At 38.9% G+C, this 16,721-nt stretch overlaps 4 long non-coding RNA genes across 4 annotated transcripts; 2 read left to right on the top strand and 2 right to left on the bottom strand.

Annotated features, from left to right (window-relative positions):
* The first annotated feature begins 70 nt into the window (after window positions 1-70).
* LOC141545655 (uncharacterized) lies at window positions 71-3,946 on the top strand. The gene is made up of 4 exons (XR_012483104.1): window positions 71-601; window positions 805-928; window positions 2,215-2,375; window positions 3,630-3,946. It is a non-coding gene; the product is annotated as an uncharacterized LOC141545655 (long non-coding RNA).
* LOC141545657 (uncharacterized) lies at window positions 1,533-6,123 on the bottom strand. Its single transcript, XR_012483105.1, has 3 exons — window positions 6,098-6,123; window positions 3,045-3,152; window positions 1,533-2,365 (listed from the first exon to the last, which is right to left on the bottom strand). It is a non-coding gene; the product is annotated as an uncharacterized LOC141545657 (long non-coding RNA).
* Window positions 6,124-6,196: 73 nt separating this feature from the next.
* LOC141547923 (uncharacterized) lies at window positions 6,197-10,069 on the top strand. Its single transcript, XR_012483698.1, has 4 exons — window positions 6,197-6,726; window positions 6,930-7,053; window positions 8,339-8,499; window positions 9,753-10,069. It is a non-coding gene; the product is annotated as an uncharacterized LOC141547923 (long non-coding RNA).
* LOC141547922 (uncharacterized) lies at window positions 7,921-12,243 on the bottom strand. Its single transcript, XR_012483697.1, has 3 exons — window positions 12,221-12,243; window positions 9,169-9,276; window positions 7,921-8,489 (listed from the first exon to the last, which is right to left on the bottom strand). It is a non-coding gene; the product is annotated as an uncharacterized LOC141547922 (long non-coding RNA).
* Window positions 12,244-16,721: the final 4,478 nt, after the last annotated feature.

Genomic DNA, 16,721 nt, shown 5'->3' on the forward strand with positions numbered 1-16,721 from the left:
CCCATTGTGACACGCCTGAGAACACCCAAGGTTTTCTGACTTAAAGGGGATGTTCTCGCCCCAACAACCCAGTTGGATCCTGACAGCCAAGGGAGTAGTATGTGAATAGAAGAATAGATGAGTGGACAAATAGACTAATAGACTAGATACATAGATAAGTGCTGATAGATAGATGGGATAGATAGGGTAAACAAATAGATTCAATAGATACACTTGATGCATAGTTAAATAGATAATGATCGGTAGATAAGTGAAAAGATAGATTTATAGTAGAAAAGTTTATAGGTAGAAAAGATATTTATAGGAAAAAAAAAGTGATTTATAGTTAGAAAAGAGATTTATATGAAAAAAGCGATACATAGGTAGAAAAGAGATATATATAGTTAAAAAAGTGATTTAGGAGAAGAAACGAGATTTATAGGTAGAAAAGAGATTTATAGGCAGAAGAGAATGAATAGCTGCCTTAAATTATACATAGATAATGAAGGAGTCAATGGAGGGTTAGGTAAATCAGTAAATAAATTACTGGAGAGAGAGATCCATTTGGGCCCTCATCAGCATGATACCAAGGGCTGCTGTCATAGATTGAGACTGCCTTCACGTCAGTATTAAACTATTATATTTTATTCTTCAATATTATAGAAGCTAAAATGGTTGCTTTCTATCTGGCTTGGGAAATTGTTGACTTCTCTTTCTTCCCCTCTTCCCCAACGCCCCCCCAAAATTGCATTTTGTGGATGGTTATTCTAGTAGATCAATTGGACACATATCTTTCACTTATGCTGTAACATTTTACCTTTTCAGGCATCCTATAAGCCACTGCTGAAGCAGAGGAGATACTGAACCAGTTGTGACCAGATGCTGGCGATATTGAACGCATCTTAAGCCTCGGGATCGACTTAAAACGGGATTTAACCTGTTCATGAAGGTAAAGCATCTACATAGAGATAATGTACCTGCAGCTTCCCTCCTGCAGTCAGTGTTAATAGGAGATCAAGGTAGGGCCTGGTTGCTGACTAGCCCTATATATATATACTAGAAGTACAAATAATCTGGGAAATAGAGAGCCTACACTTAAAAGCAAACAAACAAACAAAAGCAAATTCTTTTAGTTCGGAAACTATTTTCTTTTTCCTCATCCTATGGCTGGTTCCCAGAAAAAAGATGACTTGCTCATATTAGAGGTTTCATAAATGCTTGTTAAATTCAATTACATATAGATGAAGACTTTTTCTAAAATTATAGGCAGCTGGCTGGTTCAGTGGATAACACTGTTGGACCTCCCTTGAATCAGCAACTGATTTCAAACACCAGCTGTAGGACTCTGGGCAAGTCACTTAATCTGTGTTTGCCTCAATTTCCTCCTCTGTAAATTGGGAATGATACAATCATGTTTGCTCCACAGAGGATAAGCCTCTGAGAACTATTTGTTTTCAAGTAGAGTCACAGCATCGTGGATTTTGAGCTGGCAGCAATATTTCAGGGTTTCTACTTCCAAATTTTACAAAGAAAGTCACTGAGACACAAGGAGGTTTAGTATAGTTAATATATTGTTCAAGCGCATACAAGTTGTAAGTGGCAGAGACAAGATTCAAACAGATCCTGTTAATACTATCGTGTTACCTCTAAGTGTTCATTATATATGGGTGTATGGGTGTCCATATATGTGTGTGTATATTTCCATACTCCAATCTTCTAACCTATAACTAAACATATTTACTCTTAAAAAAAAAAAAAAAGTGGTGGGATGGGGTAGGGGAAAGACACTGTAATAAAGTAACATTAAACAAGTGGTATTTTGCTCTGCTGTTTATTTCTTACTTTCATGACTTTATATTATCACTTTAAACTCCCTGAGCCTCAGTTTCCTCACATGTTAAATGAGATAGTTGAGCTCCATGACCATTAGGAAACTACATTTCCAGTTCTAAAATTGTGATTCCACAGTGAAAATCTAGCAACATTGTGTCCTAATGTAAGATCTGTATTTGATCATTAATGAGTCATATATTTTCTCTTGGATTTTATATAGTTCATTTGTAGCAACATTAACCTGGCATTCCCTTCTGAGGGCTGACCCCATCCTTGTTGTGGTGACTGTTAGAGGTGGGCCGCCCTCATCCCGGTGACCATCCACTCCAGATCCTCTTTGTGGTTGGTGGGGTGACAATATCAGAAGCCAAAATGTTGAAAGATCTCGTTTCTTCCCTGAAGCCTGGAACACAGGTACCGAACCCGAAATAACAGGACATGCATCTCCCTGGCCCAAGGATGGGAGAGTCTGGCTGTTCCCACAAGACTTGGTCTGAGCCTTAGGGGTAGCATTTGAGGAGATGATCTATAGAATTCGGGAGATGGTGAAGCACTGTGTAAAGGTCAGATAATTCTCTTACTACTACTATTATTACTTGTACTCTTACCCCTATTATTATTACTACTATTTCTACTATTACTCCTCTTCCTACTCCTATTAGTATTACTCCTACGATTACTACTATTACTCTTCCACCAACTACTACAATTACTGCCACTCTTATTATTGTTATTATTCCTTCTAGATCTCTTCCTCCTGCTACTAGTACTATCATTGCTCCTATTCCTATTAATACTCCTTTTACTACCACTACTACTATTATTTCTACTACTACTTTTACTATTACTATTACTCCTACTGCTACTGCTACTCCTACTCCTACTAGTGTCACTCCTATTCCTATCATTATTACTGTTGCTATTACTACTTCTTCTACTACTATTATTCCTACTCCTATTATTATTAGTACTACTACCATTACTATTACTTTTATCATTACTACTCTTTTTACTACTTCTATCACTACTTTTATTCCTCTTCCTATTACTGTTACTACTCATACTACTCCTACTTCTTCTACGCCTCCACCTCCTACTACTGCCACTACTCCTTTGTCCGGAAGTCCATATGTTTTCTAAATAAAGAGGTTTCCTAAAAAATATTGTTAAAAGAAGACTTGCGCATAAAGCCTGAGCACAATCCTCATCAGATGAGCAGTTGACTTGCTTACCTTGGCCATGGAGACCTCATTGTGTGATGCTCATTGTGACATGCCGGAGAACACCCAAAGTTTTCTGACTTCAAGGTGATGTTCTCTTCCCAACAACCCAGTTGGATCCTGACAGGAAAAGGGAGTAGTATGTGAATAGAAGAATGCATGAGTGGACTAATAGACTGATAGACTAGATACATAGATTCCTGGTGATGGATGAATGGGATAGAGAAGATAAACAAATAGATTGAATAGATACACTTGATGCATAGTTAAAAAGATAATGATGGATACATAAGTGAAAAGATAGATTTATAGTAGAAAAGTTTATAGGTAGAAAAGTGATTTATAGGAAGAAAAGTGATTTATAGGTAGCAAACAGCTCTATAGGAAGAAAAGCCATTTATAGGTAGAAAAGAGATTTTTAGATTAAAAAAAGGGATTTAGAAGTAGAAAAGAGATTTATAGGCAGAAGAGAATGAATAGCTGGATTAAAATATACATACAACCCCCACCCAAAATATTGCAGTTTGTGGATGGTTTTTCCAGTATATCAAATGGACACATATCTTTCACTTATGCTTTAACATTTTATCTTTTCAGGCAAGCTATAAGCCAGTACTGAAGCAAAGGAGATACTGAAGCCAGAGTGACCAGATTCTGGCGATATTGAAAACATGTCTTTGGAAATCTACTTGAAACGGGATTTAGATTGTTGTTGGGGAGTTTTGATCTATACTTTGGAGTTTATTGCACTGGTGGGGGGAAGGGGAGAGAGGATGTTTCTGAGTTTGATTGTTGGGGAGTTTTGATATCTATACTTTGGAGTTTATTGTACTGGTGGGGGGAAGGGGAGAGATGATGTTTCTGAGTTTGATGTGTTTTTAAAAATAAAAAATGTTTTTTTTCTGTTTCCAAAAGTTTCAAGTTGTCATTCTTTCAGCTCCCACATGATTAGTGATATTTCCCAGTTTCTTCTTTACTATCTGATGATTATATTTGCCAGCTGGTTAATCCTAAAGAAATACTTGTTGGCAAACTTATTGGGTAAACAACATTTTTCCCTTATTTGCAGCTAGCCCATACTGCTGATGGGTAAAGCTGGCTATCCTATCTGGGTTTGGGAATAAGAGAGGGAGGCAGATTTGTTCTTCTTTGAGATTGTGAAAAAACTGTAAGCAGGCCCTTTGCCATCAGAGGCTGGGGACCGTCTGAAAATCTGGGAGCAAAGAGGTAGTGGGGGTTAACAAGCAGCAGGGCTGTTGTGTTCTAGCCAGAGAAGTTCCAGAGAAGCTCGGAACTGGCCCTGCTGAAGTCTTTTGGATCTTCCTGGAGGAGCAGAGCAGCCATTCTACACCAGAAGGGCAATTCAGAATGACAAGGGACTGGCTTAGAGATTTGCATCCAGGTGCTTCCCCTCAGCTCTAGGGGAAGGCTGAGCCAGAAAATAATTGGTGTCCCTACAGGCTTGTGCTAGAGCCCCCCATTCCCCCTTTGAAGTTTCTTCTGCCTGACTTGTGCTCATTATAATCTATATGACTGAAATGTCAAACTTCTGTTTCTGAAAATCTAACCTTTCTTCAGAAGCTGGGAACCTAAATCCCCTGGATGAAGAAGGGGGATAGTAAGAGTGCTAGAAAAGCAAATGGGTGCTCTGGAGACGGCAAGATTGGAGATGGGAAAACCCCGTCTGATTTGATTCCATAGATAGTGGCAAACGTCAGGTTAGCCACAAAAGATGTTTGCACTGATTGATAAAGCTGGAACAATACCTCTTGGGAATTGATGTACAGGCTCTGGCAAGAAAATGAAACCAAACTAACTCCCAAGCAGGATGCAGCCTTAATTGGCTGAAGGGCCCCAGAAGACCCTGGACAAGCCAGTCAAGCCGGCTTCCAGAGCTAGTCCTTAGCTTGGCCTTGGGAATCCTCCCAGGGGGTGGAAGAGGAGGAGGTCTGGATTGCTCTCTGACAGCACCTTCTCATCCTCCATCTTGGGCTTTCCACTTCTGGGCTTGGGCTTGGAGGGTCTCATCTACAGAAAACCACCTTCTTGAGGGCAAGAACTGTTGGAGTTTTTCCTTGGTAGCTCTGCCATTTTTCCACTTCGAATCACTTCCGATTTACCAATATTTATTAAGGAAACAAGCATTTATTAAACTCCTATGTACCAAGCACTGTGCTAAGCACTTTACACATATTCTCTCCTGAACATCACTGGGAGGTAGGTGCTAATATCCACTCTCTCAGTTAAAGAAACTGAGGCAACAGGTCAGCAAAATAGAGGCGAGATTGAAACAGATCTTGTCTTGTACAGACAACCCTGGCCTAATTAACAAGGGGGTTCTAGATCTGCAGCGTTCAATGGGGTGTTTTCCAAATTCTACATGATGAAAGGTACCGGATGAAGCGGTCTGGGGTCTTAACCGTGGCCCTAGCTCCTTCTGCTTTGCAGCCAAACCCTAGGCTCCATCCCAAGAGCAATATGTGGGCTTGGCTCCCTTTCCCGCTGGTGCTTCTACTCATGTCCCCAGTTTCTGGTCCCTGTGTCCTTTGTGACCATATCATTCATCTGGTAGCCCACCTCATCCATCTTCCTTAGACTACTCAATCAGCAAAGCTCAATTAAACAAGGAGCAAACATATATTACATACTTACTAGGGGTCGTATATTTCACTAGACCCTGGAGACATAAAGGTAAAAACAAAATGGTCTTGCCCGCAAAGTTTATATTCTATTGGGGAAAATGATGTCAACAAAAAGAACTAGGAAGACAATCTATGCATAAGCAAGATAATTGTATAAATATTTTTACATACATTGGATTAAGCATATATTTTCATATATTTAACATGTGAATCCCCTGTCATCTTCCCTGTCATCTAGGGGAAGAGGTGGAAGGAAGGAGGGGAAAAGTTGGAAGAGAAGGTTTTGCAAGGGTCAGTGTTAAAAACTTACCCCTTCATATGTTTTGTAAATAAAAAGCTTTCCTCAAACAATTTTTAAAAAGAAAAAAAACCCACATACCAGGTGAGCACTACCCTCATCTGATGAGCATTTGCTTTGCTTACCTTCTCCATGGAGACCTCATTGTGTCATGCCCATTGTGACACGCCTGAGAACACCCAAGGTTTTCTGACTTAAAGGGGATGTTCTCGCCCCAACAACCCAGTTGGATCCTGACAGCCAAGGGAGTAGTATGTGAATAGAAGAATAGATGAGTGGACAAATAGACTAATAGACTAGATACATAGATAAGTGCTGATAGATAGATGGGATAGATAGGGTAAACAAATAGATTCAATAGATACACTTGATGCATAGTTAAATAGATAATGATCGGTAGATAAGTGAAAAGATAGATTTATAGTAGAAAAGTTTATAGGTAGAAAAGATATTTATAGGAAAAAAAAGTGATTTATAGTTAGAAAAGAGATTTATATGAAAAAAGCGATACATAGGTAGAAAAGAGATATATATAGTTAAAAAAGTGATTTAGGAGAAGAAACGAGATTTATAGGTAGAAAAGAGATTTATAGGCAGAAGAGAATGAATAGCTGCCTTAAATTATACATAGATAATGAAGGAGTCAATGGAGGGTTAGGTAAATCAGTAAATAAATTACTGGAGAGAGAGATCCATTTGGGCCCTCATCAGCATGATACCAAGGGCTGCTGTCATAGATTGAGACTGCCTTCACGTCAGTATTAAACTATTATATTTTATTCTTCAATATTATAGAAGCTAAAATGGTTGCTTTCTATCTGGCTTGGGAAATTGTTGACTTCTCTTTCTTCCCCTCTTCCCCCACGCCCCCCCAAAATTGCATTTTGTGGATGGTTATTCTAGTAGATCAATTGGACACATATCTTTCACTTATGCTGTAACATTTTACCTTTTCAGGCATCCTATAAGCCACTGCTGAAGCAGAGGAGATACTGAACCAGTTGTGACCAGATGCTGGCGATATTGAACGCATCTTAAGCCTCGGGATCGACTTAAAACGGGATTTAACCTGTTCATGAAGGTAAAGCATCTACATAGAGATAATGTACCTGCAGCTTCCCTCCTGCAGTCAGTGTTAATAGGAGATCAAGGTAGGGCCTGGTTGCTGACTAGCCCTATATATATATACTAGAAGTACAAATAATCTGGGAAATAGAGAGCCTACACTTAAAAGCAAACAAACAAACAAAAGCAAATTCTTTTAGTTCGGAAACTATTTTCTTTTTCCTCATCCTATGGCTGGTTCCCAGAAAAAAGATGACTTGCTCATATTAGAGGTTTCATAAATGCTTGTTAAATTCAATTACATATAGATGAAGACTTTTTCTAAAATTATAGGCAGCTGGCTGGTTCAGTGGATAACACTGTTGGACCTCCCTTGAATCAGCAACTGATTTCAAACACCAGCTGTAGGACTCTGGGCAAGTCACTTAATCTGTGTTTGCCTCAATTTCCTCCTCTGTAAATTGGGAATGATACAATCATGTTTGCTCCACAGAGGATAAGCCTCTGAGAACTATTTGTTTTCAAGTAGAGTCACAGCATCGTGGATTTTGAGCTGGCAGCAATATTTCAGGGTTTCTACTTCCATATTTTACAAAGAAAGTCACTGAGACACAAGGAGGTTTAGTATAGTTAATATATTGTTCAAGCGCATACAAGTTGTAAGTGGCAGAGACAAGATTCAAACAGATCCTGTTAATACTATCGTGTTACCTCTAAGTGTTCATTATATATGGGTGTATGGGTGTCCATATATGTGTGTGTATATTTCCATACTCCAATCTTCTAACCTATAACTAAACATATTTACTCTTAAAAAAAAAAAAAAGTGGTGGGATGGGGTAGGGGAAAGACACTGTAATAAAGTAACATTAAACAAGTGGTATTTTGCTCTGCTGTTTATTTCTTACTTTCATGACTTTATATTATCACTTTAAACTCCCTGAGCCTCAGTTTCCTCACATGTTAAATGAGATAGTTGAGCTCCATGACCACTAGGAAACTACATTTCCAGTTCTAAAATTGTGATTCCACAGTGAAAATCTAGCAACATTGTGTCCTAATGTAAGATCTGTATTTGATCATTAATGAGTCATATATTTTCTCTTGGATTTTATATAGTTCATTTGTAGCAACATTAACCTGGCATTCCCTTCTGAGGGCTGACCCCATCCTTGTTGTGGTGACTGTTAGAGGTGGGCCGCCCTCATCCCGGTGACCATCCACTCCAGATCCTCTTTGTGGTTGGTGGGGTGACAATATCAGAAGCCAAAATGTTGAAAGATCTCGTTTCTTCCCTGAAGCCTGGAACACAGGTACCGAACCCGAAATAACAGGACATGCATCTCCCTGGCCCAAGGATGGGAGAGTCTGGCTGTTCCCACAAGACTTGGTCTGAGCCTTAGGGGTAGCATTTGAGGAGATGATCTATAGAATTCGGGAGATGGTGAAGCACTGTGTAAAGGTCAGATAATTCTCTTACTACTACTATTATTACTTGTACTCTTACCCCTATTATTATTACTACTATTTCTACTATTACTCCTCTTCCTACTCCTATTAGTATTACTCCTACGATTACTACTATTACTCTTCCACCAACTACTACAATTACTGCCACTCTTATTATTGTTATTATTCCTTCTAGATCTCTTCCTCCTGCTACTAGTACTATCATTGCTCCTATTCCTATTAATACTCCTTTTACTACCACTACTACTATTATTTCTACTACCACTTTTACTATTACTATTACTCCTACTGCTACTGCTACTCCTACTCCTACTAGTGTCACTCCTATTCCTATCATTATTACTGTTGCTATTACTACTTCTTCTACTACTATTATTCCTACTCCTATTATTATTAGTACTACTACCATTACTATTACTTTTATCATTACTACTCTTTTTACTACTTCTATCACTACTTTTATTCCTCTTCCTATTACTGTTACTACTCATACTACTCCTACTTCTTCTACGCCTCCACCTCCTACTACTGCCACTACTCCTTTGTCCGGAAGTCCATATGTTTTCTAAATAAAGAGGTTTCCTAAAAAGTATTGTTAAAAGAAGACTTGCGCATAAAGCCTGAGCACAATCCTCATCAGATGAGCAGTTGACTTGCTTACCTTGGCCATGGAGACCTCATTGTGTGATGCTCATTGTGACATGCCGGAGAACACTCAAAGTTTTCTGACTTCAAGGTGATGTTCTCTTCCCAACAACCCAGTTGGATCCTGACAGGAAAAGGGAGTAGTATGTGAATAGAAGAATGCATGAGTGGACTAATAGACTGATAGACTAGATACATAGATTCCTGGTGATGGATGAATGGGATAGAGAAGATAAACAAATAGATTGAATAGATACACTTAATGCATAGTTAAAAAGATAATGATGGATAGATAAGTGAAAAGATAGATTTATAGTAGAAAAGTTTATAGGTAGAAAAGTGATTTATAGGAAGAAAAGTGATTTATAGGTAGCAAACAGCTCTATAGGAAGAAAAGCCATTTATAGGTAGAAAAGAGATATTTAGATTAAAAAAAGGGATTTAGAAGTAGAAAACAGATTTATAGGCAGAAGAGAATGAATAGCTGGATTAAAATATACATACAACCCCCCCCAAAATATAGCAGTTCGTGGATGGTTTTTCCAGTATATCAAATGGACACATATCTTTCACTTATGCTTTCACATTTTATCTTTTCAGGCAACCTATAAGCCAATAATGAAGCAAAGGAGATACTGAAGCCAGAGTGACCAGATTCTGGCGATATTGAAAACATGTCTTTGGAAATCTACTTGAAACGGGATTTAGATTGTTGTTGGGGAGTTTTGATCTATACTTTGGAGTTTATTGCACTGGTGGGGGGAAGGGGAGAGAGGATGTTTCTGAGTTTGATTGTTGGGGAGTTTTGATATCTATACTTTGGAGTTTATTGTACTGGTGGGGGGAAGGGGAGAGATGATGTTTCTGAGTTTGATGTGTTTTTAAAAATAAAAAATGTTTTTTTTCTGTTTCCAAAAGTTTCAAGTTGTCATTCTTTCAGCTCCCACATGATTAGTGATATTTCCCAGTTTCTTCTTTACTTTCTGATGATTATATTTGCCAGCTGGTTAATCCTAAAGAAATACTTGTTGGCAAACTTATTGGGTAAACAACATTTTTCCCTTATTTGCAGCTAGCCCATACTGCTGATGGGTAAAGCTGGCTATCCTATCTGGGTTTGGGAATAAGAGAGGGAGGCAGATTTGTTCTTCTTTGAGATTGTGAAAAAACTGTAAGCAGGCCCTTTGCCATCAGAGGCTGGGGACCGTCTGAAAATCTGGGAGCAAAGAGGTAGTGGGGGTTAACAAGCAGCAGGGCTGTTGTGTTCTAGCCAGAGAAGTTCCAGAGAAGCTCGGAACTGGCCCTGCTGAAGTCTTTTGGATCTTCCTGGAGGAGCAGAGCAGCCATTCTACACCAGAAGGGCAATTCAGAATGACAAGGGACTGGCTTAGAGATTTGCATCCAGGTGCTTCCCCTCAGCTCTAGGGGAAGGCTGAGCCAGAAAATAATTGGTGTCCCCACAGGCTTGTGCTAGAGCCCCCCATTCCCCCTTTGAAGTTTCTTCTGCCTGACTTGTGCTCATTATAATCTATATGACTGAAATGTCAAACTTCTGTTTCTGAAAATCTAACCTTTCTTCAGAAGCTGGGAACCTAAATCCCCTGGATGAAGAAGGGGGATAGTAAGAGTGCTAGAAAAGCAAATGGGTGCTCTGGAGACGGCAAGATTGGAGATGGGAAAACCCCGTCTGATTTGATTCCATAGATAGTGGCAAAGGTCAGGTTAGCCACAAAAGATGTTTGCACTGATTGATAAAGCTGGAACAATACCTCTTGGGAATTGATGTACAGGCTCTGGCAAGAAAATGAAACCAAACTAACTCCCAAGCAGGATGCAGCCTTAATTGGCTGAAGGGCCCCAGAAGACCCTGGACAAGCCAGTCAAGCCGGCTTCCAGAGCTAGTCCTTAGCTTGGCCTTGGGAATCCTCCCAGAGGGTGGAAGAGGAGGAGGTCTGGATTGCTCTCTGACAGCACCTTCTCATCCTCCATCTTGGGCTTTCCACTTCTGGGCTTGGGCTTGGAGGGTCTCATCTACAGAAAACCACCTTCTTGAGGGCAAGAACTGTTGGAGTTTTTCCTTGGTAGCTCTGCCATTTTTCCACTTCGAATCACTTCCGATTTACCAATATTTATTAAGGAAACAAGCATTTATTAAACTCCTATGTACCAAGCACTGTGCTAAGCACTTTACACATATTCTCTCCTGAACATCACTGGGAGGTAGGTGCTAATATCCACTCTCTCAGTTAAAGAAACTGAGGCAACAGGTCAGCAAAATAGAGGCGAGATTGAAACAGATCTTGTCTTGTACAGACAACCCTGGCCTAATTAACAAGGGGATTCTAGATCTGCAGCGTTCAATGGGGTGTTTTCCAAATTCTACATGATGAAAGGTACCGGATGAAGCGGTCTGGGGTCTTAACCGTGGCCCTAGCTCCTTCTGCTTTGCAGCCAAACCCTAGGCTCCATCCCAAGAGCAATATGTGGGCTTGGCTCCCTTTCCCGCTGGTGCTTCTACTCATGTCCCCAGTTTCTGGTCCCTGTGTCCTTTGTGACCATATCATTCATCTGGTAGCCCAGCTCATCCATCTTCCTTAGACTACTCAATCAGCAAAGCTCAATTAAACAAGGAGCAAACATATATTACATACTTACTAGGGGTCGTATATTTCACTAGACCCTGGAGACATAAAGGTAAAAACAAAATGGTCTTGCCCGCAAAATTTATATTCTATTGGGGAAAATGATGTCAACAAAAAGAACTAGGAAGACAATCTATGCATAAGCAAGATAATTGTATAAATATTTTTACATACATTGGATTAAGCATATATTTTCATATATTTAACATGTGAATCCCCTGTCATCTTCCCTGTCATCTAGGGGAAGAGGTGGAAGGAAGGAGGGGAAAAGTTGGAAGAGAAGGTTTTGCAAGGGTCAGTGTTAAAAACTTACCCCTTCATATGTTTTGTAAATAAAAAGCTTTCCTCAAACAATTTTTAAAAAGAAAAAAAACCCACATACCAGGTGAGCACTACCCTCATCTGATGAGCATTTGCTTTGCTTACCTTCTCCATGGAGACCTCATTGTGTCATGCCCATTGTGACACGCCTGAGAACACCCAAGGTTTTCTGACTTAAAGGGGATGTTCTCTCCCCAACAACCCAGTTGGATCCTGACAGCCAAGGGAGTATTATGTGAATAGAAGAATAGATGAGTGGACAAATAGACTAATAGACTAGATACATAGATAAGTGCTGATAGATAGATGGGATAGATAGGGTAAACAAATAGATTCAATAGATACACTTGATGCATAGTTAAATAGATAATGATCGGTAGATAAGTGAAAAGATAGATTTATAGTAGAAAAGTTTATAGGTAGAAAAGATATTTATAGGAAAAAAAAAGTGATTTATAGTTAGAAAAGAGATTTATATGAAAAAAGCGATACATAGGTAGAAAAGAGATATATATAGTTAAAAAAGTGATTTAGGAGAAGAAACGAGATTTATAGGTAGAAAAGAGATTTATAGGCAGAAGAGAATGAATAGCTGCCTTAAATTATACATAGATAATGAAGGAGTCAATGGAGGGTTAGGTAAATCAGTAAATAAATTACTGGAGAGAGAGATCCATTTGGGCCCTCATCAGCATGATACCAAGGGCTGCTGTCATAGATTGAGACTGCCTTCACGTCAGTATTAAACTATTATATTTTATTCTTCAATATTATAGAAGCTAAAATGGTTGCTTTCTATCTGGCTTGGGAAATTGTTGACTTCTCTTTCTTCCCCTCTTCCCCCACGCCCCCCCAAAATTGCATTTTGTGGATGGTTATTCTAGTAGATCAATTGGACACATATCTTTCACTTATGCTGTAACATTTTACCTTTTCAGGCATCCTATAAGCCACTGCTGAAGCAGAGGAGATACTGAACCAGTTGTGACCAGATGCTGGCGATATTGAACGCATCTTAAGCCTCGGGATCGACTTAAAACGGGATTTAACCTGTTCATGAAGGTAAAGCATCTACATAGAGATAATGTACCTGCAGCTTCCCTCCTGCAGTCAGTGTTAATAGGAGATCAAGGTAGGGCCTGGTTGCTGACTAGCCCTATATATATATACTAGAAGTACAAATAATCTGGGAAATAGAGAGCCTACACTTAAAAGCAAACAAACAAACAAAAGCAAATTCTTTTAGTTCGGAAACTATTTTCTTTTTCCTCATCCTATGGCTGGTTCCCAGAAAAAAGATGACTTGCTCATATTAGAGGTTTCATAAATGCTTGTTAAATTCAATTACATATAGATGAAGACTTTTTCTAAAATTATAGGCAGCTGGCTGGTTCAGTGGATAACACTGTTGGACCTCCCTTGAATCAGCAACTGATTTCAAACACCAGCTGTAGGACTCTGGGCAAGTCACTTAATCTGTGTTTGCCTCAATTTCCTCCTCTGTAAATTGGGAATGATACAATCATGTTTGCTCCACAGAGGATAAGCCTCTGAGAACTATTTGTTTTCAAGTAGAGTCACAGCATCGTGGATTTTGAGCTGGCAGCAATATTTCAGGGTTTCTACTTCCATATTTTACAAAGAAAGTCACTGAGACACAAGGAGGTTTAGTATAGTTAATATATTGTTCAAGCGCATACAAGTTGTAAGTGGCAGAGACAAGATTCAAACAGATCCTGTTAATACTATCGTGTTACCTCTAAGTGTTCATTATATATGGGTGTATGGGTGTCCATATATGTGTGTGTATATTTCCATACTCCAATCTTCTAACCTATAACTAAACATATTTACTCTTAAAAAAAAAAAAAAGTGGTGGGATGGGGTAGGGGAAAGACACTGTAATAAAGTAACATTAAACAAGTGGTATTTTGCTCTGCTGTTTATTTCTTACTTTCATGACTTTATATTATCACTTTAAACTCCCTGAGCCTCAGTTTCCTCACATGTTAAATGAGATAGTTGAGCTCCATGACCACTAGGAAACTACATTTCCAGTTCTAAAATTGTGATTCCACAGTGAAAATCTAGCAACATTGTGTCCTAATGTAAGATCTGTATTTGATCATTAATGAGTCATATATTTTCTCTTGGATTTTATATAGTTCATTTGTAGCAACATTAACCTGGCATTCCCTTCTGAGGGCTGACCCCATCCTTGTTGTGGTGACTGTTAGAGGTGGGCCGCCCTCATCCCGGTGACCATCCACTCCAGATCCTCTTTGTGGTTGGTGGGGTGACGATATCAGAAGCCAAAATGTTGAAAGATCTCGTTTCTTCCCTGAAGCCTGGAACACAGGTACCGAACCCGAAATAACAGGACATGCATCTCCCTGGCCCAAGGATGGGAGAGTCTGGCTGTTCCCACAAGACTTGGTCTGAGCCTTAGGGGTAGCATTTGAGGAGATGATCTATAGAATTCGGGAGATGGTGAAGCACTGTGTAAAGGTCAGATAATTCTCTTATTACTACTATTATTACTTGTACTCTTACCCCTATTATTATTACTACTATTTCTACTATTACTCCTCTTCCTACTCCTATTAGTATTACTCCTATGATTACTACTATTACTCTTCCACCAACTACTACAATTACTGCCACTCTTATTACTGTTATTATTCCTTGTAGATCTCTTCCTCCTGCTACTAGTACTATCATTGCTCCTATTCCTATTAATACTCCTTTTACTACCACTACTACTATTATTTCTACTACCACTTTTATTATTACTATTACTACTACTACTCCTCCTCCTACTCCTACTCCTACTCCTACTATAGTGTAACTCCTATTCCTATCATCATTACTGTTGCTATTACTACTACTTCTACTACTATTATTCCTACTCCTATTCCTGTTACTACTCATACTACTCCTACTTCTTCTACTCCTCCACCTCCTACTACTAAAACTACTCCTTGGTCCCTACTATTACTATAATTACTACTAGCACTACCACTAGTACTACTACTACTACTACTACTACTACTACTACTACTACTATTGCTACTCTTACTTCTATTACTATTATTACTCCTACTGTGAGTACTGTTAAATTTTTCTAGTGCCATGACCAATTTCTTCTCCTAGAAGGGAGCCGACAACTTATCTATTACAACACCAGAAAGGGTGAAAGTGAGATTGTACAGCTGATAGAGGGCAGGGGCTTCAAGGCAGGAAGACTTAGAGTTCCAATTTTTCTTCCAAAACTTACTATATATTTTGACCTTAAACAAGTCATTTTACATCTGCTCTCAGTTTGCTCAATAGTGAAACGTTGTTTACAATAATCTCTATTGCCTAAGTTGTTGTGAGAGTCAAATGAGATTATAATTATAAAATAGTACAAATGCCAGCAAGTTATCATTATTTTTTATTGAGTTTTGATTATAGCACATTTTTTTTGACAGTACACTGGCATATTTTTCTTTACAACATTATCCCTTGTACTCCTTTCTGTTCTGAATTATTCCCGTACTTCCCCACTAGGCCCTCCCATAGAGGGCAGGCATTGCCATACATATTTAAATATCTTATAGTATATTCTTGGTACAATATATATGTGCAGAACCAAATTTTATTGTTGTTGTTATTGCAAAGGAAGAATTGTATTCGGAAGGTAAAAATAATCTGTGAAGAAAAATAAAAAGCAAACAAACAAAATGCTCTCACTTTACATATCCCAGTGTTCAGGTTCTGGGTGTAGCTGATTCTCTCCATCATTGATCAAGTGGACTTGTATTAGCTATTGTCTATGTTGAAGATATCCACTTCCATTCGAACACAACCTCATACAGTATCATTGTTGAAGTGTATAATGATCTCCTAGTTCTGCTCGTTTGACTCAGCATCAGTTGATGTAAGTCTCTCCAAGCCTCTCTGTTTTCCTCCTGTTGGTCATTTCTTACAGAACAAGAATATTGCATAACATTCTTATACCATAATTTACCCAACCATTCTCCAATTGATGGACATCCGTTCATTGTCCAGTTTCTAGCCACTACAAAAAGTGCTGCCACAAACATTTTGGCACATACAAGTCATTTTCCCTTCTTTAGGATTTCTTTGGGATATAAGCCCCGTAGTAGCACTGCTAGGTCAACGGATTGGCAGATTTTGATAACTTTTGGGGCATAATTCCAGATTGCTCTGCAGAATGGTTGGATTCTTTCACAACTCCACCAGCAAGGCATCATTTTCCCAATTTTCTCACAGCCCCTCCAACATTCATCATTGTTTTTTCCTGTCATCTTAACGAATGTGACAGGTGTGTAGTGGTATCTCACACTTGTGATTTGGAACTTGTGAGTGGAAATAGTTTTAATTTCATCATCTGAAAATTGTCCATATCCTTTCACCCTTTTTCAATTTGAGAATGGCTTGTTTTCTTATAAATTAGCATCAATTCTCTCTATATCTTGGAAGTGAGGCCTTTCTCAGAACCTTTAACTGTAAAAATGTTTTCCCAATTGGTTACTTCCCTTCTAATCTTCCTGGCATTAGTTTTCCCCCCCTGTGATAACTTTTTAATTTGATGTAACCT

The sequence above is a fragment of the Sminthopsis crassicaudata genome, chromosome 6, assembly GCF_048593235.1.
Source record: "Sminthopsis crassicaudata isolate SCR6 chromosome 6, ASM4859323v1, whole genome shotgun sequence".
Lineage (NCBI taxonomy): Eukaryota > Metazoa > Chordata > Mammalia > Dasyuromorphia > Dasyuridae > Sminthopsis > Sminthopsis crassicaudata.